The sequence below is a fragment of the Mytilus edulis genome, chromosome 3 (assembly GCF_963676685.1).
Source record: "Mytilus edulis chromosome 3, xbMytEdul2.2, whole genome shotgun sequence".
Classification (NCBI taxonomy): Eukaryota; Metazoa; Mollusca; class Bivalvia; order Mytilida; family Mytilidae; genus Mytilus; species Mytilus edulis.
This window is the reverse complement of record NC_092346.1, coordinates 12975754-12984502: the sequence shown is the minus strand read 5'-3', so window position 1 is coordinate 12984502 and position 8749 is coordinate 12975754. Positions and strand designations below refer to the sequence as shown.

Sequence of the window (8749 nt, the reverse complement as noted above, 5' to 3'; positions counted from 1 at the left end):
TCACATTACTATAAGACGTGTCACGGTACTTTTCTATCCCAAATTCATGTATTTGGTTTTGATGTTAAATTTGTTATTCTCATCGGATTTTGTATAATGCTTAGTCCGTTTCTGTGTATGCTACATTTTAATGTTGTGTCGTTAATCTCCTCTTATATTTAATGCCTTTCCCTCAGTTTTAGTTTGTTACCCCAATTTTGTTTTTTGTCCATAGATTTACGAGTTTTGAACAGCGGTATACTACTGTTGCCTTTATTAATTGTGACTACGAACCATGCAATTACGTTAAACATTCTTTGTTGTTGTTGTTGTTGTTGGTTTGCTTTTTTGTTTTTTTATGGTCAAATTATAAATTAACTGTTTACAAAACTTAGAATTTTTGAAATACTAAGGCATCTATGATAGGTCTATATAAGAGAGACATTTGTAAACAGAGAATTTCTATTTTATTCTCTTTTTTTCCAATGTTTTCTATTTGTGTGACCAAAATGTTCAAACAAACAATTTACTGGCCTGATTGTCACAAATATATTTGATGATGGCATCAAGTAACACCACACTATAACAAATTGGAGAAAAATATCAAGATATGAACACGTTTTACTTTAGCCGAAGAAACGTAAAAATTATTTGTTAACAAGTATTTTGGAAATTTCCCCACAAAGTTGATAACCAACAGGAAATCAATATAGAAATGGGAAATCTCCCCAAAATGATGAAAACGAAAAAAGAAATCGATAGAATCGGGCAATTTCCACAAAAAGATGATAACCAACAAGAAATCAATAAAATGGAGAAATTTCCCCAAAAAGATCATAATAAAAATATAATGAAATCAATGGTCTGGGGAAAATTCCCTACAAAGTTGATAACCAAAAAGAAATCAATAAACTGGGGAAATTTTCCCAAAAAGATGATAACAAAAACAAAATAACTATTATAGGGAAAGTTCTCCACAAAGTTGATAACCAAAACGAAATCAATATACTCTGGAAATTTCCCAAAAAAGATGATAATGAAAAACGAAATCAGTAAAATGGGGAAATTTCCCCACACAGTTGATAACCAAAAAGAGATATGTAGACTCGGGAAATTTCCTTACAAAGATTATAACCAAATAGTTCTCAGTAGACTGGGGAATTATTTCCACAGAGATGATAACCAAAATAAGTTCATAGCCTTGAAGAAAATCCCAATGCATTGCACAATCATTGCACATTCCGTTGTATAAATCAGTGAGAAATATGTTGTCTAACAAATACTGTTAGAAGAGAAAAGAGTGGGGAATCATTTTCAGCAGCAGATTACACAATTTAAAGGAAACATTGGCTACGGAAACATTCACACTGATGAATTTAAAAACAAACATCACATAAAAGATGATAGAGTATACGAAATGGGCTTAATTCCTTATAAACTCTTGTTTAACTGGTATCATGTATATCGGGGCCTTTTATAGGCTACTATACGGTATGGTGTTTCTCCTGTTAAAGGCTGTAAGTTAAGGTTGCCTATAATTGCTAAAACCCACTTTATATGATCTTTTGGGAATAGTCTTATTGACAATCATACCAGATCCTCTTATTAATATATATAGTTACAAATTAACTCGTACTTTTTATCTGTCGGGGACTTTGGTGGCCGAGTGGTTTAAGTAGTCAAACTACTGTATCCAGTAGGACAACCGGAAGCACCTGAGTAAGGAATTCGGTGCTCAGTGATACGGTTCACTAGACGACGTTGTCAACACGTAATAGCGGCCATTATTTGACGTCGGATTTGGCATTCCTCGTTGAAAGTTGCATTTATGACATTCTTGGATGCTTAAACTTTGTGCCACACAACATAAAAGATAAAGATTTATTCCAGATATTGCACGTAATTATTTTCAAAGAAGTCGTATCCAAAGAAATGATTTAAACTAAAGTGTAAAATAATATGAAACATGAATATTGAAATCCAAGTTTTCATCATTTCCTTTTCATGTAACGAATTTACTATTTATCACTTTTATTATTTTATTACATTCGGATTTCGGTCTGGGGTATTCGCCCTTGTCTCCGGAAATATTATACCCGACGTTTCCACTGTCAACATCCGTTTTCAAACTGGACAGACAAAATTAAAAAAAGTGTTCTTCACGATCTCCCATGACATAATTCACGCTATCACTTTGTGAACATTGTAAACATGAAACTGCAAATACGGACCAAAACGAATCAAATTTGAAAGCGTGGATGATCATGTTTCATGCCGACTGTAAGTTCTCTAAAAAGGGGGGTGGGGTGGGTGGGTACTCCGTGAATTTTGCTGCACGTCAAAGACGTCCATGTACTAAATCATTAGAATGTAAGACATATTCACTTTAACTCTTGGCTACTTTATACCTGGTCTTATATAAATAAATTCCCATTTTATCTGGGAACAATTAATTTTATCTTCATTATAACAACACTTTTGACACTTATAACAACATGAACAAGCAAGAGACAAAACTCATTATATGTTTATGTGTTAAGAATCAGAATGAATGGTGTATTGTTGTCATTATTGCCCGTCAGGGGCCCTTAATTGGAAAATAAAAATTTTTGAACTTTTATATGTCCCTGATTTCATTTATATAATACATGTACACTCAAGTTTAATATTTTATTAATAAAAATTAAATCATTTATGAACACAAATTGATACAATACAACGGGAAAGGGATTTTAGGCACTTGTTTCTGACAATGGGGGTTCACTATCCATACTCTTCTTTCCCATATATAAAAAAATAAACCAGATACATGTAGTACATGTATCCCCATTGTAATTAACCAATCACCCGTCACCCATTTGAGAGCCTACACAGTGACATACATTTACATGTCAGACAAGAAACTAACAAATTTCAGTGGCAAAACCATAACTTTTCATAAAAGGGGGGGGGGGGGGGGCTCCAGTCATGCTTCAGTCCCTATATAATCAACCAAATTTTTTCCAACAAGGTCTCAATAGTCATGTCAGTGGTGGTTCCATGATTTTAATTGAGAAAAACTGGTTTGTGAGTGCCCCCAAAATGTATATAATTTTAGCTTGTATTGTACATGTTATGATATTTATGTACACTATAATATAATTGAATATACAAATGTTAATGAAAGGATTGTTAACACTCAAATCTGCTCCATGTTATGATATTAAACATTGTTATCTAACATGTTTAACACCGCCATTATTTATTTACATGTATGTGCCTGTCCCAAGTCAGGAGCCTGTAATTCAGTGGTTGTCGTTTGTTTATGTGTTACATATTTGTTCTTCGTTTTTTCATAAATAAGCTTAAGGCCGTTAGTTTTCTCGTTTGAATTGTTTTACATTGTCTTATCGGGGCTCTTTATAGCTGTCTATGTGGTATGGGCTTTGCTCATTGTTGATGGCTGTACAGTGACCTATAGTTGTTAATGTCAGTGTCATTTTGGTATTTTGTGGATAGTTGTCTCATTGGCAATCATAACACATCTTTTTTTTTATATTATACATAAAAAATAAATTTTCAAGACTTGGAAATATTTTCTTTGCCCATTATTGCCTTTAACTTTTATGTATTGAGCAAAATGCTTGAGGCATAATTATTTATAATACTTAGTAAAAACATGTATTTTCTTGGTAATTCATCTGGCAAATTTGTATTAATGTGTTGATAATAACAATGCAAAGTTTAATTTTGCTTTGAATAATTTAGTATATAATTTATTTAGTAATTAGGTCTTTCCACCTTTCGTGTGGAAAGATCTATTGATTTTGTTCTGATTATTTTTTTTTTCTTCCGCCTAATTTTTTTCTTGCGGTGTAAAAATGTTTCAAAAGATGTCGCTTAGTTTTTTTGTATATGAAATCATACAGTCTATACGCTTTTGAAACTCACCCTGTTTAACCGAACACTTTTCTTTGTAAGAGTTATCTCCCCAAACACTGTTTTTCTTGTTATCAGATCTCCTCCGCAACCGTAAAAGAAAGCGACAAATTTATTTTTCCAAATTGCTCGTTATATCCTCAGGATGTTACGTTTTATTTTGACCGAAGCTTTACGAAGACCCCATATGAGAGTAATTTCCCCTTTTGTATTGAAATAAGTGAAATAAATTTGTAACTGGAAAACCATAAGTGATAGAGGCCTAGGGTCTTTTGATTTGAGGCCCTTGCTCAAAAAGTATGAAAATGAGGTCAAGGTCAAAGGTCAAGGTCATGTTCAAATTTTGATTTTGGCTTGTTATCTCTTATTTTCAGAAATCATACAAGATATCGACAAAATATTTTCACACAATTGTTAGTTGCGACATGTCGTAACATGTAAATTTTACTTAAAAGGGTACGTAACATTTAATGCGAGTTTTTCCCCCTTTTATATCTAATATTAGTTGTATGGTAATATAACTCATTAACAATATAAAGTAGAGGCCTAGAGTCTTTTGATTTGAGGTCCTTGGTTGATGACCTTGAAATTGAGCTCAAGGTCATAGGTAAATTTAACGTTCTAGATTTTGACCTTTGCTTTTTCCTCTTATATATACATGATAAAGCCATGGGACTTTTGGCAAAAGGTTGCAAGCAATGTGACCTTGAAAAAGCCAACCGGAAGTGACCTTTTGTAAACCGGAAGTAGCCATTTTTTGTACTAATTTAATGTAAAAGTATATAGAACCATCTATTTTTGGAATCAGTGTCAAGTAAACTATCAAAACATACCGTAAATAACATCTTTTAAACCGGAAGTAAAAAATGATCTCCCTTATGTATATATTTTTGTATAGAAACCATATATTTTTGGAATCAGCGTCCAATAAGCTGTCATTTGACGCTAAAATTGACATTTTAAACCAAATTTTAATATTTTCATATAAAAAAGATCCTTACTGGTGGAAAGACCATCAATGGTTCTCTGAACAATTGGTTTTTAATTGTATGTACATTTGCTTTATATTTACAGGAAGGAGAAAGATGTTCACTATGAATCAAAAATTCAATACATAGGACTTTTATATATATATCAACAAAAAACACTTGTACATGTACATGTACATGTACATGTGTATGTGTGATATACATACAACAAGAAAACAGTAATCAAATGGAATGTCAACGACCAGTGTCCAGTCATGTTGAAAGCAAAATGATTTTGATAGAAAACAATAGGGCTAGAATATATTAAGGGTAAGTAATCCAAAAGTGTCTTTTTACAGAGGCGGATTTAGGGGGGCAGGGGGCCCGCCCCCCCCTTTTTGGGAAAAAATTTGGTTTCTTAAATAGGGAATCACTGAAGCGTTACTGGAGCGGCCCCCCTCTTAGGTCAGTCAGTGGGCCCCCACTTATGGAAATTTCTGGATCCGCCACTGGTTTAGGGTAAAAACAGTCAGTTATTTACAGTGTGCTATGATTTCAATCCCACAAATATGAAACAAAAACATAATATACATGGTATGCAGACTGTTTTCATAAGGAAATAGACTGAAAATATCTACGTTTAACAGTCAGACATAATTATATACTAAATTATTCTTTTTTATATATAAAAGTTGCCAATGGAATAAATTGAGGATGGAAATTATAATTAATGAGATATAGGTAAAAGAATCATACACAGACTTTAAGGCCGAATGGTATTCTTTTAATAGTTTAAAGATTTTATTCTGTTATCTATGCTGTAGAAATGTCAAGATAGTTACATTTGGATTTAAAACCTAATTTCAAGAATGAAGGGTACCATAATTTAAATTTAATTTATGATAAAAAAAAACAATATAAGGGAATGAACTCTTACATGATGTGCATCATATCCATGCAAATGAACCGTTTTAATAAATCTGACCATTTTTATACGACCGCAAAAATTGAAATGTTTTTGGTCGTATATTGGTATCACGTTGGCGTCGTCGTCCGAATACTTTTAGTTTTCGCAATCTAACTTTAGTAAAAGTAAATAGAAATCTATGAAATTTTAACAAAAGGTTTATGACCACAAAAGGAAGGTTTGGATTGATTTTGGAAGTTTTGGTCCCAACATTTTAGGAATTAGGGGCCAAAAAGGGCCCAAATAAGCATTTTCTTGGTTTTCGCACTATAACTTTAGTTTAAGTGAATATAAATCTATGAAATTTTGACACAAGGTTTATGACCACAAAAGAAAGGTTGCGATTGATTTTGAGAGTTTTGGTTTCAACAGTTTAGGAATTAGGGGCCAAAAAGGGGCCCAAATAAGCATTATTCTTGGTTTTCGCACAATAACTTTAGTATAAGTAAATAGAAATCAATGAAATTTAAACACAAGGTTTATGACCACAAAAGGAAGGTTGGGATTGATTTTGGGAGTTGAGGTCCGGACAGTTTAGGAATTAGGGGCCAAAATGGGCCCAAATAAGCATTTTTCTTGGTTTTCGCACCATTATTTAGTATAAGTCAATAGAAATCTATGAAATTTAAACACAAGGTTTATGACCATTAAAGGAAGGTTGGGATTGATTTTGGAAGTTTTGGTCCAAACAGTTTAGGAATAAGGGGCCCAAAGGGTCCAAAATTAAACTTTGTTTGATTTCATCCAAAATTGAATAATTGGGGTTCTTCAATATGCCGAATCTAACTGTGTATGTAGATTCTTACTTTTTGGTCCTGTTTTCAAATTGGTCTACATTAAGGTCCAAAGGGTCCAAAATTAAACTTAGTTTGATTTTAACAAAAATTGAATCCTTGGCCAAGTTGGGGTTCTTTGATATGCTGAATCTAAAAAAATACTTAGAGTTTTGATTATTGGCCCAGTTTTCAAGTTGGTCCAAATCGAGGTCCAAAATTAAACTTTGTTTGATTTCATCAAAAATTGAATAATTGGGGTTCTTCGATATGCCAAATCTAACTGTGTATGTAGATTCTTAAGTTTTGGTCCCGTTTTCAAATTGGTCTACATGTCCAAAGGGTCCAAAATTAAACTAAGTTTGATTTTAACAAAAATTGAATTTTTGGGCTTCTTTTGATATATATGCTGAATCTAAACATGTACTTAGATTTTTTATTATGGGCCTAGTTTTCAAGTTGGTCCAAATCAGGATCCAAAATTATTATATTAAGTATTGCGCAATAGCAAGAAATATTCAATTGCACAGTATTGTGCAATAGCAAATATTTTTAATTGCACAGTATTGCGCAATAGCAAAAAACATCTAATTGCACAATATTGTGCAATAGCATGAAATTTTCAATTGGAGTCTTATCTTTCTTTGTTCAGAATAGTAGTTGAATCAACTTAAATCATTGTTTTATACAATATACAATGTATATTCACTTTTACTACCAACTGATAAATTAAAACAATCTTTACCATTCAGTGATTACAAGCACTTTCTTTACGTTTTAATATTTTATGATGTATTTAAATGAGTAGTTATTGTTGCAAACTGCATTAGAAATTTGAATTGAGATCAGTTTTGGAATAAGGGAAAGGGGGATGTGAAAAAAAAATGGGGGGGATGTAAATTTTTTTCATTTCAGATTTCATAAATAAAACGAAAATTTCTTCAAACATTTTTTTGAGAGGAATAATATTAACATCATAGTGAATTGCTCAAAGGCAAAAACAAAATTTTAAATTCATTAGATCACATTCATTCTGTGTCAGAAACCTATGCTGTGTCAACTATTTAATCACAATCCAAATTTAGAGCTGAATCCAGCTTGAATGTTGTGTCCATACTTGCCCCAACCGTTCAGGGTTCAACCTCTGCGGTCGTATAAAGCTGCGCCCTGCGGAGCATCTGTTTTTTTTTTTAGATAAGAGAATGACTTGAGCAGACTGTATTGAGGTCATAGATGGCAATAACAATGAAATACAATATATTATAATTATCATTCTTCATTACTAATACTTTTTGATTGAATTAACAAACTTAATTTAATAACAAAAACATTCATTTTCAGTAGACAACACATTCTGTCAGAGGAATAATTTTACTGGAGGATAAAAATTTTGATACCTGGAATCAGCAATTTATATGAAATTTGATATGAGAGATATATTCATGTACAGAATGGTATCCGAGGTGGTTCAAGTGATTATAAGCGGACATTTTTGTTGATTTGCAGGATTTAATAAATGAAAGTTTAACAGACTATGGGCTCCAAAGTTTAGCATAACAAGAGGATTTTTGAAATATGTGAGACTCATCAACATTAAAAAGTGCAGAAGTGAAATGTCACCATATTTATTAAAAAAAACAGATTATTGACTCAGTTGTTTTCATGAATATTTTGTTTTAAGCAATTTCACTGTTATATAATTAATAAGATTCCACGTTTATTTTATACTTCTGACAACCGAATATTATATCTTCCCTCTAGCCTCAAGTGTTTCCCTTTTATTTTGCATTCATGAGTGTAATTTAAAAAAGCTCGCTTTTAGTTTTGGGCAAATTCAAGTTTTGCCATTCCAGAATTATTCGACTTTTTTCCTGGTAAATTAGACATGTACCCACATGTTGTATTTTGCTTTGGTACTTTTTCAAGAAATTGTGGATCAAGGCTGAATTTTATCAAATAAGCTTATTTTTGGATATTTATCACATATCACATACTTGAATAATCTTTAAAATTGAGAATATAGATGGGCAATGTGTCAAAGAGATAACAACCCAACCAAAGAGCAGAAAACGAGCAGAACCAGTAGTATGCTTATATTGATTTACTTCACTTTTGCCTTGTTGTTGAGATTGAGTGAAAGAATT

At 32.1% G+C, this 8749-nt stretch overlaps 1 long non-coding RNA gene across 1 annotated transcript; it reads left to right on the top strand.

The window, feature by feature from the left end:
• Nucleotides 1-2090: 2090 nt before the first annotated feature.
• Nucleotides 2091-8067, top strand: LOC139515841 (uncharacterized). Its single transcript, XR_011662852.1, has 3 exons — nucleotides 2091-2259; nucleotides 4972-5195; nucleotides 7947-8067. It is a non-coding gene; the product is annotated as an uncharacterized lncRNA (long non-coding RNA).
• Nucleotides 8068-8749: the final 682 nt, after the last annotated feature.